Source organism: Somniosus microcephalus, chromosome 1 (genome assembly GCF_052327205.1).
Source record: "Somniosus microcephalus isolate GS21.2 chromosome 1, FLI_Smic_1.0, whole genome shotgun sequence".
NCBI lineage: Eukaryota > Metazoa > Chordata > Chondrichthyes > Squaliformes > Somniosidae > Somniosus > Somniosus microcephalus.
This window is the reverse complement of record NC_140987.1, coordinates 419,292,687-419,308,837: the sequence shown is the minus strand read 5'-3', so window position 1 is coordinate 419,308,837 and position 16,151 is coordinate 419,292,687. Positions and strand designations below refer to the sequence as shown.

Below are 16,151 nucleotides of genomic sequence, written 5' to 3'. Positions count from 1 at the left end.
CCAGATGATGAGAAAGCACTAACCTTATTAAGCTCAATGGGTGTGAAGACATACGGGTTATTGAAGCACCTTCTATCATCAAATAAACCGGCGGATCAGACTTTCGCGAATATTGTTACTGTCCTGAAAAATCATTTAAACCCCACGCCACTGATGATAGCGGAATGATTTAAATTTTACAGAAGAACGCAGCTGAAAGACGAAAGCAACGCTGAATTTTTAATTGAACTGCGTAAGCTATCAAAGCACTGTCAGTTTGGAACAGGACTAGCAGATGCGCTGAGAGATAAATTTGTGTGTGGATTGTTAAAAGAAGGAACACAAAAGCGACTGCTTGAGGAGAATGATCTTACGCTTGATAAAGCTGTCACTATTGCAGCATCGCACGAAGCCACAGCGAGAGGCACGGCGGAAATGCAGCTACGGTCACCGGAACTCAGCACCAATCAAATGGTCTTGGGTACAGTAAAATGTTATCGTTGTGGAAAGACAACACACGATCAGAACCAGTGCTGGTTCAAAAATCAGGAATGCAGAAAATGTGGCAGGCTTGGTCACATAGCTAAAGTATGTCAGTCAGGAAAGAAGACCAGCAACAAAAGGTCACCGCAGGAAAAGTACAGAAAGGTACACAAGGTGACAGAGAACAGTTCGAACGAACAGAAGTCAGATTCAGACTCCAGCAGTAATGAACTGGGTAGTCTAAGAGTACACAATGTTGGTAAGGAAGCAGACCTCCAAACGATTTGGGTCACACTTCAGATAGCAGGAGTCCAAGTGAAGATGGAATTGGACACTGGATCGGCATTGACGGTCATGAATAAGCAAGATTACAAAAGGTTATTCCCACATATTCCCCTACGGGATACGGAGATTGTATTGAAAACATACACGGGGCAAAGAGTATATCCCATCGGGAAGATCGAGGTAAAGGTGGTCCACAAGGGCAAAGAAAGCTGAGGAATGGACTTATATGTGCTACCTGAGGGAGGTCCACCACTACTGGGACGGGAGTGGATTAGGAAAATAAATATGGACTGGCATTCCTTAAAAGCACTAATGGTAGATTCCGGTAAAAAAGATGTCAAACCTAAACGATTGTCCAGAATATTGGACGATGCTAAAGAGGTGTTCCAACAGGGACTGGGAACACTGAGAGGAATTACGGCAAACATCAAGGTTGAAGAACATGCAAACCCGAAATTTTTCAATGCCAGACCGGTACCTTATGCGATACGACCTGCTGTGGAAGCTGAGCTGGAAGGGCTAGAACGTTCAGGAGTACTGTCTAAGGTAGACTGGAGTGAGTGGGCCACGCCCATTGTTCCCATCATGAAGCGTTCATCGAGCAACAAGCCGGGGGAACCGGGGAAGGTTCGCATCTGTGGAGATTTCAAGATCACTGTTAATCCGGTGCTTCACACGGTGCAGTATCCGCTTCCGCGGATTGAGGATATCTTCGCTTCGTTGTCTGGCGGGAAACACTTCACCAAGATAGACCTGGCGCAGGCGTACTTACAGATGGAAGTTGAGGAAGAGTCACGCCAGTATCTCATGATCAACATGCATAGAGGCTTGTACCAGTATAATAGACTGGTTTTTGGAGTGGCATCGGCTCCAGCAATTTGGCAGAGGGCCATGGAGCAGGTATCACAGGGAATTCCAGGCACACAATGTTACCTGGACGATATTCTGATTACAGGAGATGATGACGAGGAACACCTTGCAAATTTGGAACTGGTGCTCACCAGATTGAAAGAATATGGACTTCGAGTTAATCGCCAGAAATGTGAGTTCTTTCAGAAGCGGATCTCGTACTGTGGTCATGTCATTGACCAGGAGGGGCTTCATAAGTCTCCTGACAAGATCGAAGCCGTTGTGAAGGCTCCCGCTTCGGATAATGTATCCCAGTTGAGGTCGTTCCTAGGGTTGATTAACTATTACCATAAGTTTCTGCCAAATTTATCCACGGCGCTGCACCCGCTGAACGCTCTTTTGCAGAAGGGAGTACCATGGAAGTGGAGCGAGGACTGTAAGAGGGCCTTTCGCAAAAGCAAGGCATTGATCACCTCAGAGGAAGTGTTGGCTCACTTCAACCCAACGCTGCCTATTCGTTTGGCTTGTGATGCTTCTCCATATGGTATTGGGGCAGTACTCTCACACAAGTTGCCAAATGGCCTGGAGAGGCCAGTTGCGTTCGCATCCAGATCATTGACCTCCGCTGAGCGCAACTATGCTCAGATAGATAGGGAGGCTCTCAGCCTTGTGTGGGGAGTAAAGAAGTTTAATCATTACCTGCACGGCCAAAAGTTTACGCTTCTGACAGACTACCAGCCGTTGGTATCCATTTTTAACCCGAAGAAGGGTGTTTCGGTGATGACAGCACAGAGGCTCCAGAGATGGTCCCTTTTCCTAGGGGCACATCAATATCAGATCGAATTCAAAGGTACAAAGCAGCATGGTAATGCTGATGGGCTGTCGCGCCTGCCACTACCTACAGAGGAGGAGGCACCGACGGTTGACCCTGTTGAGTTATTTCACTCGACCATCATCGAATGTTTACCAGTCACCAATGCAAGTATTGAAAGAGAAACCAGGAACGACCCGACACTGTCCCGGGTCTACGAAGTGACAGTGAAGGATGGCCAGCACATGGTGATCCACTGTTACCAGCATTCTCAGCAAGACGAGACCAGCTGTCCGTCTGTCAAGGAACATTGATGTATGGAACAAGGGTGATTATTCCTCCTAAGTTAAGAGAGAGAGTTCTAAAGGAACTGCATGAAGGTCATCTGGGGGGAGTCAAGATGAAAAGCCTTGCTCGGGCTTATGTGTGGTGGCCGGGTATCGACCAACAGATAGAGGATCTGACGAAAAGCTGCTCAGGGTGCCAAAAAGTGCAAAATGCACCTCCGATTGCACCGCTGCATCCATGGGAATGGCCTTCAACCCCATGGCAACGTGTACATATTGACTTTGCTGGTCCATTCATGGACTCCATGTTTTTAATTGCGGTGGACGCACATTCTAAATGGCCAGAAGTGATTAAGGTGACTACCACTACCTCGGAAAAGACGATCGTGGTGCTAAGAACGATATTTGCAAGAAATGGATTGCCAGAACAAATATGTTCAGACAACGGACTGTAGTTCGTGTCAGAAGAATTCCAGAAATTCATGAAGAAGAATGGGGTGAAACATTATACCTCTGCCCCATATCATCCGGCTACAAACGGGTTGGCCGAGAGATTTGTACAAACGTTCAAAAAAGCAATAAAGGCCATGAGCGAAGATCAGATTCCACTACAACACAAGGTAGACAAATTCCTACTGGCATATCGAAACGCCACTCATGCAGTGACAAACCAAAGTCCTGCCATGATGTTCTATAACAGGAGGTTGCGGTCCAGGTTGGACTTGTTAAAACCAAATGTGCGGAGGGAAGTTGAAAACAAACAGTTCCAGCATATAAATAACAAGACCACTCGGAGTTTCAAAATAGGACAACCAGTGTTAGCCCGGGACTATAAAAACGAGAAATGGCAATCTGGAACAATTCGGGCCAGACAAGGACCCCTGATGTACATGGTAGATATTGGTGAAAATGTAATACGGCGTCATGCTGACCAACTGGTAGAATCGAGAACAAGGGTCGAACCCATGGTTATGGCAGAGACAACCGTGGAAGAAGTTAGTGAACCTGAAGCATCTACCTCAGAAGTGAATGTACCTGATGATGATGTCCAATCCATAAGAGACCAACTAGATGAGTCACCCCAGCAACGAGAATCAGAAACCCCTGAAAGGCGTTATCCAACTCGAATCAGGAGGCCTCCTCAGAGACTGAATCTTTGAACTGTTTTGCATGAAGTTGTATATATATATGTTATTATGTTATGTTAAATGGGGATATAACTGTTAAGCTAAAAAGGGAGGATTGTGGTGTATGTAACCTGTTCCACCTTAAGAGAACTACCTTAAGAGATGTACTACTTTCTCTTGGCTGCTGTATACTGTAATACCGGTGGTGACCACACCGGTATATAAGTGTTGTGTAGGGATTTGCTGGGCAGTTCAGCCCTGACCTCCGAATAGTAAAGACCTGTTAAAGTTATTCTTGTGGTCTGTGTCCAGTGATTTATAATAAGCTTAACTGGGACACACAGACTTAACAGTTATGGTCTGAAATTGGTGAACTCAATGTTGAGTCCAGAAGGCTGTAAAGTGCCTAATCGAAAGATGAGGTGCTGTTCCTCGAGCTCACGTTGAGCTTCGTTGGAACAATGCAAGAGGCCGAGGACGGTGAGGTCAGAGTGGGAGTGGAGCGGAGAATTAAAGTGACAGGCTACCGGAAGCTCGGGGTGATGCTTGCGGACTGAACGGAGGTGTTCCGCAAAGAGGTCACCCAATCTGCGTTTGGTCTCCCCAATGTAGAGGAGACCGCATCGTGAGCTGCAAATACAGTATATTAGATTGCAAGAAGTACAAGTAAATCGTTGTTTCACCTGGAAGGAGTGTTTGGGGCCCTGGACAGTGGGAAGGGAGGAGGTAAAAGGGCAGCTGTTGCATCTCCTGCACTTGCACGGGAGGTGCCGTGGGAAGGGAAAGAGGTGCTGGGGGTGATTGAGGAGTGGACCAGAGTGTCGCGGAGGGAGCGGTCCCTTCGGAATGCTGAAAAGGGAGGGAGGGGAAGATGTGTTTGGTGGTGGGATCACGCTGGAGGTGGCGAATATGGCGCAGGATGATATGGAGGCTGGTGGGGTGAAAGGTGAGGACAAGGGAAACCCTATCTTGGTTCTGGGAGGGAGGGGAAGATGTGAGAGCAGAAGTGCGGGAAATGGAGTGGACACGGTCGAGGGCCATGTAAACCACGGTAGCGGGGAATCCTCAATTTGAGGAGAAATGAAGACATGTCAGAAGCACTAGTATGGAAGGAGGCATCATCAGAGCAGATGCAACGGAGACAGAGAAACTGGGAACATAAGAACATAAGACATAGGACCAGGAGTAGGTCACTTAACCCCTCAAGCCTGCTCCGCCATTCAATAAGATCATGGCTGATCTGATCTTGGCCTCAACTCCACTTCCCTGCCCATTCCCCATAACCCTTGACTCCCTTACCATACAAAAATCTGTCTATCTCCACCTTAAATATATTCACTGACCCAGCCTCCACAGCTCTCTGGGGAAGAGAATTAAAACATTCACGACCCTCTGAGAGAAGAAATTCCTCCTCATCTCCGTTTTAAATGGGTGCCCCTTTATTCTAAATTTTTGCGCCCCCTAGTTCTAGATTCCCCCACGAGGGGAAACATCCTCTCTGCATCTACCCTGTCAAGCCCCTTCCGAATCTTATATATTTCAATTAGATCCCCTCTCATTCTTCTAAACTCCAATGAGTATAGGCCCAACCGGCTCAACCTTTCTTCATAAGACAACCCCATCATCTCCAGAATCAACCTCGTGAACCTTCTCTGAACCGCCTCCAATGCAAGTATATCCCTCCTTGAATAAGGAGACCAAAACTGTACACAGTACTCCAGGTGTGGTCTCACCAATGCCTTGTATAGTTGTAACAGGACTTCCCTACTTTTATACTCCATTCCCTTTACAATAAAGGCCAACATTCCATTTGCCTTCCTTTGCTGTACCTGCATGCTAACTTTTTGTGATTCATGTACAAGGTCCCCCGGATCCCTCTGTACCTCAGCATTTTGTAATCTCTCCCCATTTAAATAATAATTTGCTTTTTTATTTTTCCTACCAAAGTGGATAACCTCACATTTTCCCACATATACTCCATCTGCCAGATTTTTGCCCACCCACTTAGTCTATCTATATCCCTTTGGAGATTCTTTGCATCCTCCACACAATTTGCTTTCCCACCTATCTTTGTATCATCAGCAAATCTGGCTACATTACACTTGGTCCCTTCATCCAAGTCATTAATATAGTTTGGAATATAGAATGGAATAAAGTCCTTACAGGAAGCGGGGTGGGAGGAAATATAGTCCACATAGCTATTGGAGTCAGTGGGCTTATATTGAATGTTTGTCAATAGCCTATCCACAGAAATGGTGACAGAGAAGTCGAGGAAGGGAAGGGAAGAGTCAGAAATGGATTATGTGAAGGTGAAGGAAGAGTGAAAATTGGAAGCAAAGTGAATTAAATTTTCTAGTTCAGGGCGAGAGCAGAAACGGCACCGATACAGTCATCAATGTACCGGAAAAGGGGTGAGGGAGGGGACCTGAGTAGGACTGGAACAAATAATGTTCCAGATAGCCCATGAAAAGGCAGGCATAGATAGGGCCCATGCAGGTTCCCATAGCAACACCTTTGATTTGGAGGAAGTGAGTGGAGTCAAAGGAGAAAAGTTATTCAATGTGAGAACAAGTTCAGCCAGGCAGAAGAGGATGGTGGTGGATGGGAACTGTTTGGGTCTCTTTTCAAGGAAGAAGCGGAGTGCCCTCAGGCCATCCTGGTGGGGGATGGAGGTGTAGAGGGATTGGACGTCCATAGTGAAAAGGAGACGGTTGGTGCCAGGAAACTGGAAACTGTTAAAGTGGTGGAGGGCGGAGGAAGAGTTGCGGATGTAGGTGGGAAGAGGCTGGACAAGGGGAGAAAAAATAGAGTTGAGATAGGAAGAAATCAGTTCAGTGGGGCAAGAACAGGCTGCAATGATAGGTCTACCAGGGCAGTCCTGTTTGTGGATCTTGGGAAGGAGGTAGAAGCGGGCTGTGCAGGGTTGGGTGTCTATGAAGTTGGCGGCCGTAGAGGGAAGATCTCCAGAGGAGATGAGGCCAGTGACAGTCTTGGAAATGATGGCTTGATGTTCGGTAGTGGGGTCATGTTCCATGGGGAGGTAGGAGGATACGCCAGAAAGTTGGCGTTCAACCTCCGCAAGGTAGAGGTCGGTTCGCCAAACAATAACAGCGCCACCCTTGTCAGCAGGTTTAATGACAATGTTAGGGTTGGATCGGAGAGAACAGAGTGCTGCAAGTTCAGAGAGAGGGAGGTTGGAGTGAGTGAGGGGAGCAGAGAAATTGAGACGGCTGATATCACGCCGGCAGTTCGCAATGAAAAGATCTAGAGCGGGTAAGAGGCCAGAGGAAGGGGTCCAGGTAGAATGAGAATTCAGAAAACGGGAGAAAGGGTCAGCTGTGCGGGGTGAAGACTCCTGACCAAAGAAGTGGGCACGGAGATGAAGGCAATGGAAAAGGAGCTCAGCGTCATGCCGAGCTCGAAATTCATTGAGGTGGGGGCGTAAGGGGTTGAAGCTCAGGCCTTTGATGAGGACTGATCGTTCGGGGTCAGAGAGGGGAAGGTCAGAGGGGAAAGTGAAAACACGGCAGGGGGTGAGATTGGGAGCAGGGATGGGATCAGAGGAAAGTGAAGGAGAAGAAGGTTCCAGACGGGCATTGGTGTCGAAGAGTTGAAGCTTGCGATCCTTGACACCTGAAAGGAAGAAAAAGAGTTTGTTGTTAAAGCATAGGATGAGGCGAAGGATGAAATGGAACTGCGGACCAGGACAGCTTTGAGATAGAGTGAGTCGGTGCTGCTGATGAGAGAGGTCGAGAGCGTGCATGTGGCGGCGCATGGCGTTGAGCGTGGATCTCAGGATGCGGCGAGAGCAGTAGTTCGAGGAACGCTGAATATCTCTCTCTTTTGCTTCAGTGCAAAGTTCTCAAAACAAATTATGCGCAATGATAATTATTTTTCAAGCATAAAAATTGGTCACTTACGAATCCTATTACCTCCTTGCAAAATAGCTGAGCGCTTTCAAAAACATCTTGCTCAAAACTATTAACTGAAAAATATGCACCATTGGTACTACTCTGGAGATACAATACACAACACTAATAACTAGCAGCAGAAGCCTTGGACATTTTCCCTTGACGTACAGAAAATATTCAATAGGGTGGAATAGCTTGTCCTGATGATTACACTGAAGACCTGTTTGATGGATGAACAATTCTTAATCATATAAGTAGGCACTGATATTAACTTGATCACTGAGTTTGTAGGAATTGCTATGCCTTCTCTTCCTTTCATGATTGGGTGCCTGTTATCACTGTTATTGTTTGCCTTGCTTATTGAAAGCATTCAGGCTCATCCAATCATCACAATAATCAAATATAGTTCATATTAAGGATCAAAGGGCGGAAAATTCGATACCTTAGCGCCTCCTGTTAGTGCCAGCAGATGGCACTAACAGGGCGATGGAGCATTATCGGCAGGGCGAGGCGAATCCTGTGCCGCACGCCAAATCCGGCCCTCCCGCAGCACCACCGCTAATTGTTATCGCCGGGAGCCTTAACGCCAGGTGGATCGTGATATCATTGAGTGTGCAACGCTCACTGAGCGTCCGATCTGCAAAATTGATTGTCGCCACCTATCTTAGCACCTGGAGGAAACAGCAACAGGGAGAGCTGGCATGAAGCAACAGCAAGTCGGCTCCAGGGACATTATTTAAAGGGATCATCAGTAATGAGCTGCAGCTGTATGTTAGTGGAGTTTCAGCGCTTTCTTGTCAGTTTCACATAGTGCAACAGCCTCATTCCATAATTTCAACATTATTTAGTATCAGGTTGTGGCAAGTAAAAAGTAGCTACATTTATTCTTAAAAAAAATCAAACAGCTACGGCGGAGGCAGCGAGATAGACTGGAACAAGTCATCAGAGGGAGGAGGAGGGTCATCAGGGCTCTCGCCAGGAGGCCTTACCCTCCGAGGGTATTCCGAGAGCACTTCTCCTACCTCCAATTAAGCGAGGAGCAGTATATTAGAAGGCTCCGCTTCACCAAGGTGGTGGTCACAGAAATCTGCCATCTCCTGTAACCAGACCTTGAGTCTCAGATCAGGGCGATCATGGCACTCTCAGTGGCAGTCAAGGTCACCGTCGCCCTCAATTTCTTCGCCAGCTGATCCTTCCAGTCTGCAACAGGAGACATAGCTAACATCTCACACATTCGCTGTCATCGCTGCATCCGGGAGGTCACAGAAGCTCTCTACAGTAGGAGAAGGGTCTACATTTCCTTTCCCATCACCAGAGAGAAGCTGGACAAACATGCATGTGGCTTTGCCAGGATAGCAGGATTCCCCATTGTGCAGGGCACCATTGGCTGCATCCACGTGGCTTTGCCGGCACCGCATAACAATCCTGAGATCTTCCGTAACCGCGAAGGCTACCACTCACTTAATGTGCAGTTGGTGTGTGACCACAGACAGCTAATCCTCAATTTCAATGCCCACTATCCTTGCAGCAGCCACAATGCCTTCATCCTGTGCCAGACCAGTGTGCCAGCACTCTTCCAGCCACCACGTCAAGCTCGCAGCTGGCTACTTGGAAACAAGGGCTTTCCGCTCTCCACCTGGCTCATGGCTCCCCTCCGCAACCCCAACACTCCTGCGCAGCACTCATATAGTAGGAGCCATGCTGCCACCAAGAACATCATCGAACAGACCATCGGCCTGCTGAAGCAACAGTTCCTTGACCGCTCGGGAGGAGCCCTCCAGTACTCGGTTGTGCTGGTGTCCCATTTTGTGGTGGTCTGCTGCAAGCTCCACAACTTGGCAATTATGACACCAGGGATTGCGGGACCACCTTGGGAGGAGGAAGAGGGAGAGGAGGAGGAGGATGAGGAGGAAGAGGAGGAACAGAAATGAGGGAGGAGGCAGCCACTCAATCGGCCTTCTTGAAGGGCGGTCCGTGATGGCCTCATCAGACTGTGGTTCAAATGAATTAAACCCCAGATCCCCATTGCTCACCACATCCATAACATTCCATCCCTGTCGCAGGCCATATCATAGCGCAAAGCTGAAATGAGCTCATACTACAAAATAATCGAAAATGAATTAATAAATTTATCAAAAATCAGTGAACACATATTTAAAACAAAATATTAACTATTCACCATTGTGCAATCCTTTAGTGCCTCTCATTACTGTGCCTTTGCCTACTCTTGGCTCCTATGAAGTGTTGGTCCAATGGCTGCAACAGGGCTGGTGGAAAGCCACTGAGTGTCCATGCGGGAGACTTCAGATGGCCTTGCAGGACGCCCTCGACCAGTTCTGGGCCTGGAAGGCCCAGTTGTAGACTGCACCACCTCAGCATGGGCGGCAGCAGTCTGGACTGGCTGGATGACAGACAGCGACAAGGGCAATGGCGGAGTGGCAGTGGTGGGAGCAGGAATGCTGTCATCCTGAGAGAGGACAGCAGGTTCCTGCTCCACTGACCCACTGTCGCTCTCCCAGGGCAGCACCTCAGCATCCCTAGCAATCTGTTGGAGCACAGATTGCTGGCCTGCTGCGACACCATGAAAGCCCTGTAGATGGTGGTAGACCCAGCCAGGATGGCAGCAGTCAGAGCTTGCGTGGCATCAAGCTGAGACTGCATTACAACACTAAGACGTTGCATCGCTTCCGCCTGTGCTGCAATGGAAGCTGCCAGATCGCCCATCCCATGCGGCATCAGGTCTGGGCAGCCACGGTCTCTCTGGGAGTCTACCATCCTTTGCAGACTGAAATGATGGGCTCCATGGTGTGCGCAGAGCCTTGTGTAACGTTGGAGGCGGACTCCTCCACACTCCTTACCATTGCCGAGAGGCTCTCGGGCACCCTTGCCATTGTACCTATCATCTCCGTGTGCATGCCCATCACCCTTCTTCTACACGCCTCCCCATTGAGGTCCTCACCTGCGTCCTGTGCAGCAGACCTCGTGTGCAAACTCACCCTCAGGGGAGCTGGCCCCCGAGCTACCCTTTCACCCTGGCCTTTCTGCATCCCACTTATCCCTGGTGCCTCACCCTGTGCAGATCCCGCTACTATACTAGCCTCTAAAGAACACATGGTGCCAGCATCTGAGTTGGTGCCTGCGGGTGAGACATGCAGTGACGCGGTGTGTTCTTCCTCATCCTCTTCTCCCGCCTTGCTCTCTACGGTACCCTCAGGGACAGGCTGCTCAGGTGCTTGCTCATTTCTGAAAGCACAAAGGCACAAGAGTCAGGTTAAGGTGAGGAAGGGGGGCAGAAAGGGAGAAATGCATGCTTACAGCATGATTAGCTGGAAAGTGCGAAATGCTTGTGGGCCGAGGGGGATTTGGGATGTGAGAAGAAGGAGCAGGGATGAACATACCATTGTTGTCCCCAAGGAGGTCAACGTCGGCGATGGTCATGGCGCCCACCACCTGGCATCCAATAATCTGCAGCACTCGATTCTCCAGCACAGACAGTGGCTGGGTGTCGGCTTGTCCCCCGCCTGTGTCCTCCTGCTCCCTCCTGTTGTGAGTCACCTTGGTTTGCAAGAGATAGGAAAGTGTGTGAGTGAGTGTGGAGCAATGTGTTTGGGTGATGTGCCTGCCATAGTTGAATAGCTATCATTGTTTGCAAGGTGTGAGATGTGGGTGTGATTGTTGGTGAGTGCTGGGCGTGTGGTGCTTTGGGCAGTGTGTGAAGATTGTGGTTCAGATGGTGGTATGTATCATTTGTTGATGCATTCACTCACCCTGACCACCCGAGTGAGGTTGTTATATTTCTTCCTGCACTGTGTGTGGGTCCTGGGGACCACAGTGCTGCCTGAGACGTGCTAAGAACATAAGAAAATAAGAAATAGGAGCAGGAGTAGGCCATTCGGCCCTTCAAGCCTGCTCCGCCATTCAATGAGATCATGGCTAATCTTCTGCCTCAACTCCATTCACCGGCCCTATTGCCATATCCCTTGATGCCTTTACGAGTCAGAAATCTATCGACTTCTGTTTTGAAGATACCCAATGACTGAGCCTCCACAGCCCTCTGGGGTAGAGAATTCCAAAGATTCACTACCCTCTGTGTGAAGAAATTTCTGCTCATCTCAGTCCTGAATGGCCTAGCCTTTATCCTGAGGCTGTGGCCCCTGGTTCTAGACTCCCCAGCTAAGGGAAACATTCTCCCAGCATCCACCCTATCAAGCCCTGTAATCATTTTGCACTACCTCCCTCCACATGATGCGGAAGACTTGCAACGAGGGCCTCCTTCCACTTGCCGGGTAGCGCACTGTCCTCAGTCTCTCCACAGCGAACACCAATGCCTCCAATGCTTGAGCGCTGAAACTGTGGACTCTCTCCCTGGGGCATGGATCTACCATGAGTACATCTGCTCAGTCCTCTGGCTCCATCTCCTTGACTGCTGCTGCTTGCTGAAGCAGCTGCACAACCAGCAATTCTGAGAATGAGGTTCTGCAGCATCAATTAACCTCCCCTTTAAGAACTGAAAAAAGCCTGTAGCAATCATGACCAGCGATTAGACTGCACCTGATATTGGTCCACTGTTTGAGTGTAACGCCAATGAGCTTGGGCTTAAAGACTGAATTAGGACTCCAATCATTTCTTTGAGCAGTGAGCATGAATTTCTCGCCCAATGCACTTTATAACATGAGAACAATGTGCATATCAATTATACAATCTAGACCCATCGGGGAGTATTTTAACCCCTCTCACCCCCCATAATGGGAAGAAGAGGATCGGGGGAGGGGCAACGTGGTTAAATTGGTAAAAGTGTGACACTCGAACCCAACCCGCACAATCGCCCCTACCTCCGTTTTAACTGCAGCAGGTTGGGGGACATTCAAGTAACCCGCTCTGGAGAGGCTGGTCAGTGATTATAATTTTTAACTGAGGCTCTGTTCCTCAGATATTTCGAGCCACTTGAATTTAATGGCTGTGGGCCGGGGTTCCCAGGGCTAAGAAAACCCAGCATCTGAAGGGGGGCAGGAACTGCTGGATCCAGCAGGTAAGTGCTTTACCAGCACAGATTGGGGGCCAGTAAGAGCAGGCGTGCTTCCCCATGTCCTCTGGCCCCTGCGAGATTTTCGGAACCCCTGACAAAACACTGTATACAGCTAAAAATGGTTGTTTGTGCTGTTTCTCCAGGATTTCTGCTCATCTTCCACTTATGTTATGGTGGGAAATTGGGAGAACTCCATGGTAATTCAGGACCATACTGCCTTATGCACACTTCCATCTCCCTGTGTTGAAATTGAGACTCATAGCATGTCTCATACTCTAGTGTACTCTTTTCCAGGAGCTTAAAATTGTGGAACCCTTTAGCTGCATTAGTTTTCCCTTTCAACTGCAAGCTTTTAAAATGTGACATCACCTAATCAGTGCTTCTTGACTTAACTTATTCTTCTCTCCCACACCTTTCAACCTTGGTGCTGTCCTGCACTGAGGATGATCGCCCTCACCTCATTTCTCAATATAAAACGTATACTTGCTATAATGCTTGATGCCAGGGAGGTAGTATGAAAAATATGAACTTCCTACCATTTTGTTTCAATCTTTTCCAGATGACACAACATTTATATGCCTGGGGCTATGGTGGTATGTAAAGCTTGTATCGTTGGCCTATTCTTAGAGCACACTTTTCTTTCATTTGGGTCCTATTAGCAAGTAATATGTACAGGCCACTTCACTAGCACCTTCTGCTTTAGTATATTGGATATATAATGGTATATCATATATTGATTATGTAATGCAGAGAATAGCATGATATTTAATACACTGATTATATAATGGACAGAAATGTACAGTTATCCAAAGGAAAGATACGGGTCAGTGACATGGTTCTGGAGGCTAGGGTAGGGTTTCCATTTCTATCTCAATGGTTCTGGTCTCTGCATCAATTAAAGCTTGCCTTGCTACCAGAGTGCTTTTATGGCAGAATTTTTAAAATTGCTTCATAAATTGCCATGGCACTTTTGACCAGGTAAGAGATGGTTTCATGAAAGGGTTGCTCTCAACAAACAGAGAAATGGTTGGATAGCACATGTACAAGTACGTGATGTTCGATTACCATGGCAACTCTTTGACCTAGTTGTTCTATCTTGGAATCTAGCACTTGATATTTTTTTTCTCCCAATTTTCAAAACATCCTAATTACCTTTGTTGCTGATTTAGAAAGCATATGCAGTATTACGTGGTGGCTGCATTTTACAAACCCTCTCCTGCTCCACGCCATTTAGTTTTCAATCATTTATCTTGTGATAAAAATTATTATTTACCATTGTCTACATTACTTTGCATTTATCCATACTAAACATCATGCTTCAGTCATCAGCCCACTCATGAGCCTCTCCAAATAACTTTGAATAATATCAACTTCTATGCATTTTGTCCGCCCACATAAATTTTCTGAAGACACAAAATTTAATGTTTTCTTTTAATTCCCTTATCTAGATAATTGCTGTTGATTGGGAATATAAAAGGGTATATGGACTGTTCCACCAGCATGCCACTAGTCACTACACAAGCAAAATGGGGATACATTTTTATTAAAGCTCCAAGATACTTAGTGACAATGGGCCACAGTTTGCCTTTTTTTATTTCAAACAGTTTGTCAAAGAATGGTATTTTATTTATTTATATAAATTCAAGTCCAAATAACCCACAATTTTCGGCAATGGTGTAAAATGGGCGATATTGGATTGGCCAGCCATTACACACAATGCCTGAGTTTCCTTTCCCTAGGCAAGCAGTTGAGACCCCTGCCTAGCAACCATATACATCCTGGACTTGTGAACAGCTAAACTAATTAAGCTCCCATATATCTCATCAGTGATCATTGAACTACAAATCTGTGTTTATATAATCGGGGTGATGTAGCAGGAATTGATCCACTAGAAAAGCTTCAGAACTGCTCACCCAGCATAGCAGGTGGGCAAATATGAAATGTGGTTGTCGACATAAGGGACCAAATGCTGACCAATGGCTCCCTCAAGTAGTGAAACTAGGGATGCACTGCATATACATTTGGAATAATTTGTACTGCACTTCAGTAAGTGTCAATGTTTCATGCCAGTTAGATTATGTAATTTAGAGATGTTCCATTCGTAATCAGTCTCTGATATTGGAGTAACAACAGAAAATGCTGGAAACACTCAGCAGGCCAGGCAGCATCCGTGGAGAGAGAAACAGAGTTAACGTTTCAGGTCTGGGATCCTTTACCTTTACAAAAGGTAAATCGTGCTTGACTAATCTACTGGAATTTTTTGAGGATGTAACTGGTAAAATAGATAAGGGAGAACCAGTGGATGTGGTGTATTTGGATTTTCAAAAGGCTTTTGATAAGGTCCCGCATAAGAGATTAGCGTGTAAAATTAAGGCACAGGGGATTGGGGGCAAGGTATTGACTTGGATAGAGAACTGGTTGGCAGACAGAAAGCAAAGAGTTGGAATAAACGGCTCTTTTTCCGAGTGGCAGGCAGTGACTAGTGGGGTACCGCAGGGATCGGTCCTTGGACCCCAGCTATTCACAATATATATTAATGATCTGGATGAGGGAGCTAGATGTAATATCTCCAAGTTTGCAAACGACACAAAGATGGGTGGGCGTGTGTGCTGTGAGGAGGATGCTGAGAAACTCCAGTATGATTTGGACAGGTTGGGTGATTGGGCAGAAGCATGGCAGATGCAATATAACGTGGATAAATGCGAGGTTATCCACTTTGGTGTCAAAAACAGGAAGGCAGATTATTATCTAAATGGCAATAGATTGGGAGAAGGGGAAGTGCAATGAGACCTGGGCGTCCTTGTGCACCAGTCGCTGAAAGTAAGCATGCAGGTGCAGCAGGCGGTTAAGAAGGCAAATGGCATGTTGGCCTTCGTAGCGAGAGGGTTTGAGTACAGGAACAAGGATGTCTTGCTGCAGTTGTACAGGGCCTTGGTGAGGCCACATCTTGAGTATTGTGTGCAGTTTTGGTCGCCTTATCTGAGGAAGGATGTTCTTGCCATGGAAGGAGTGCAGCGAAGATTCACCAAGCTGATACCTGGGATGGCAGGAATGACGTATGAGGAGAGATTGGGTCGATTGGGCTTGTACTCACTGGAGTTTAGAAGAATGAGAGGGGATCTCATCGAAACTTATAAAATTCTAACAGGACTAGACAGACTAGATGCTGGAAGGATGTTCCTGCTGGTCGGGGAGTCCAGAACCAGGGGTCACAGTTTAAGGATAAGGGGTAAGCCATTTAGGACAGAGATGAGGAGGAATTTGTTCACCCAGAGAGTGGTGAGCCTGTGGAATTCTCTGCCAAAAAAGGCAGTAGAGGCCAATTCATTAAATATATTCAAGAAGGAGTTGGATATATTTCTTAAGGCTAAAGGGATCAAGGGATATGGTGAG

The 16,151-nt window shown here is 47.2% G+C and overlaps 1 pseudogene; it reads right to left on the bottom strand.

Moving 5' to 3' along the window:
- Positions 1-6,467: 6,467 nt before the first annotated feature.
- Positions 6,468-11,170, bottom strand: LOC147125223 (uncharacterized; annotated as a pseudogene).
- Positions 11,171-16,151: the final 4,981 nt, after the last annotated feature.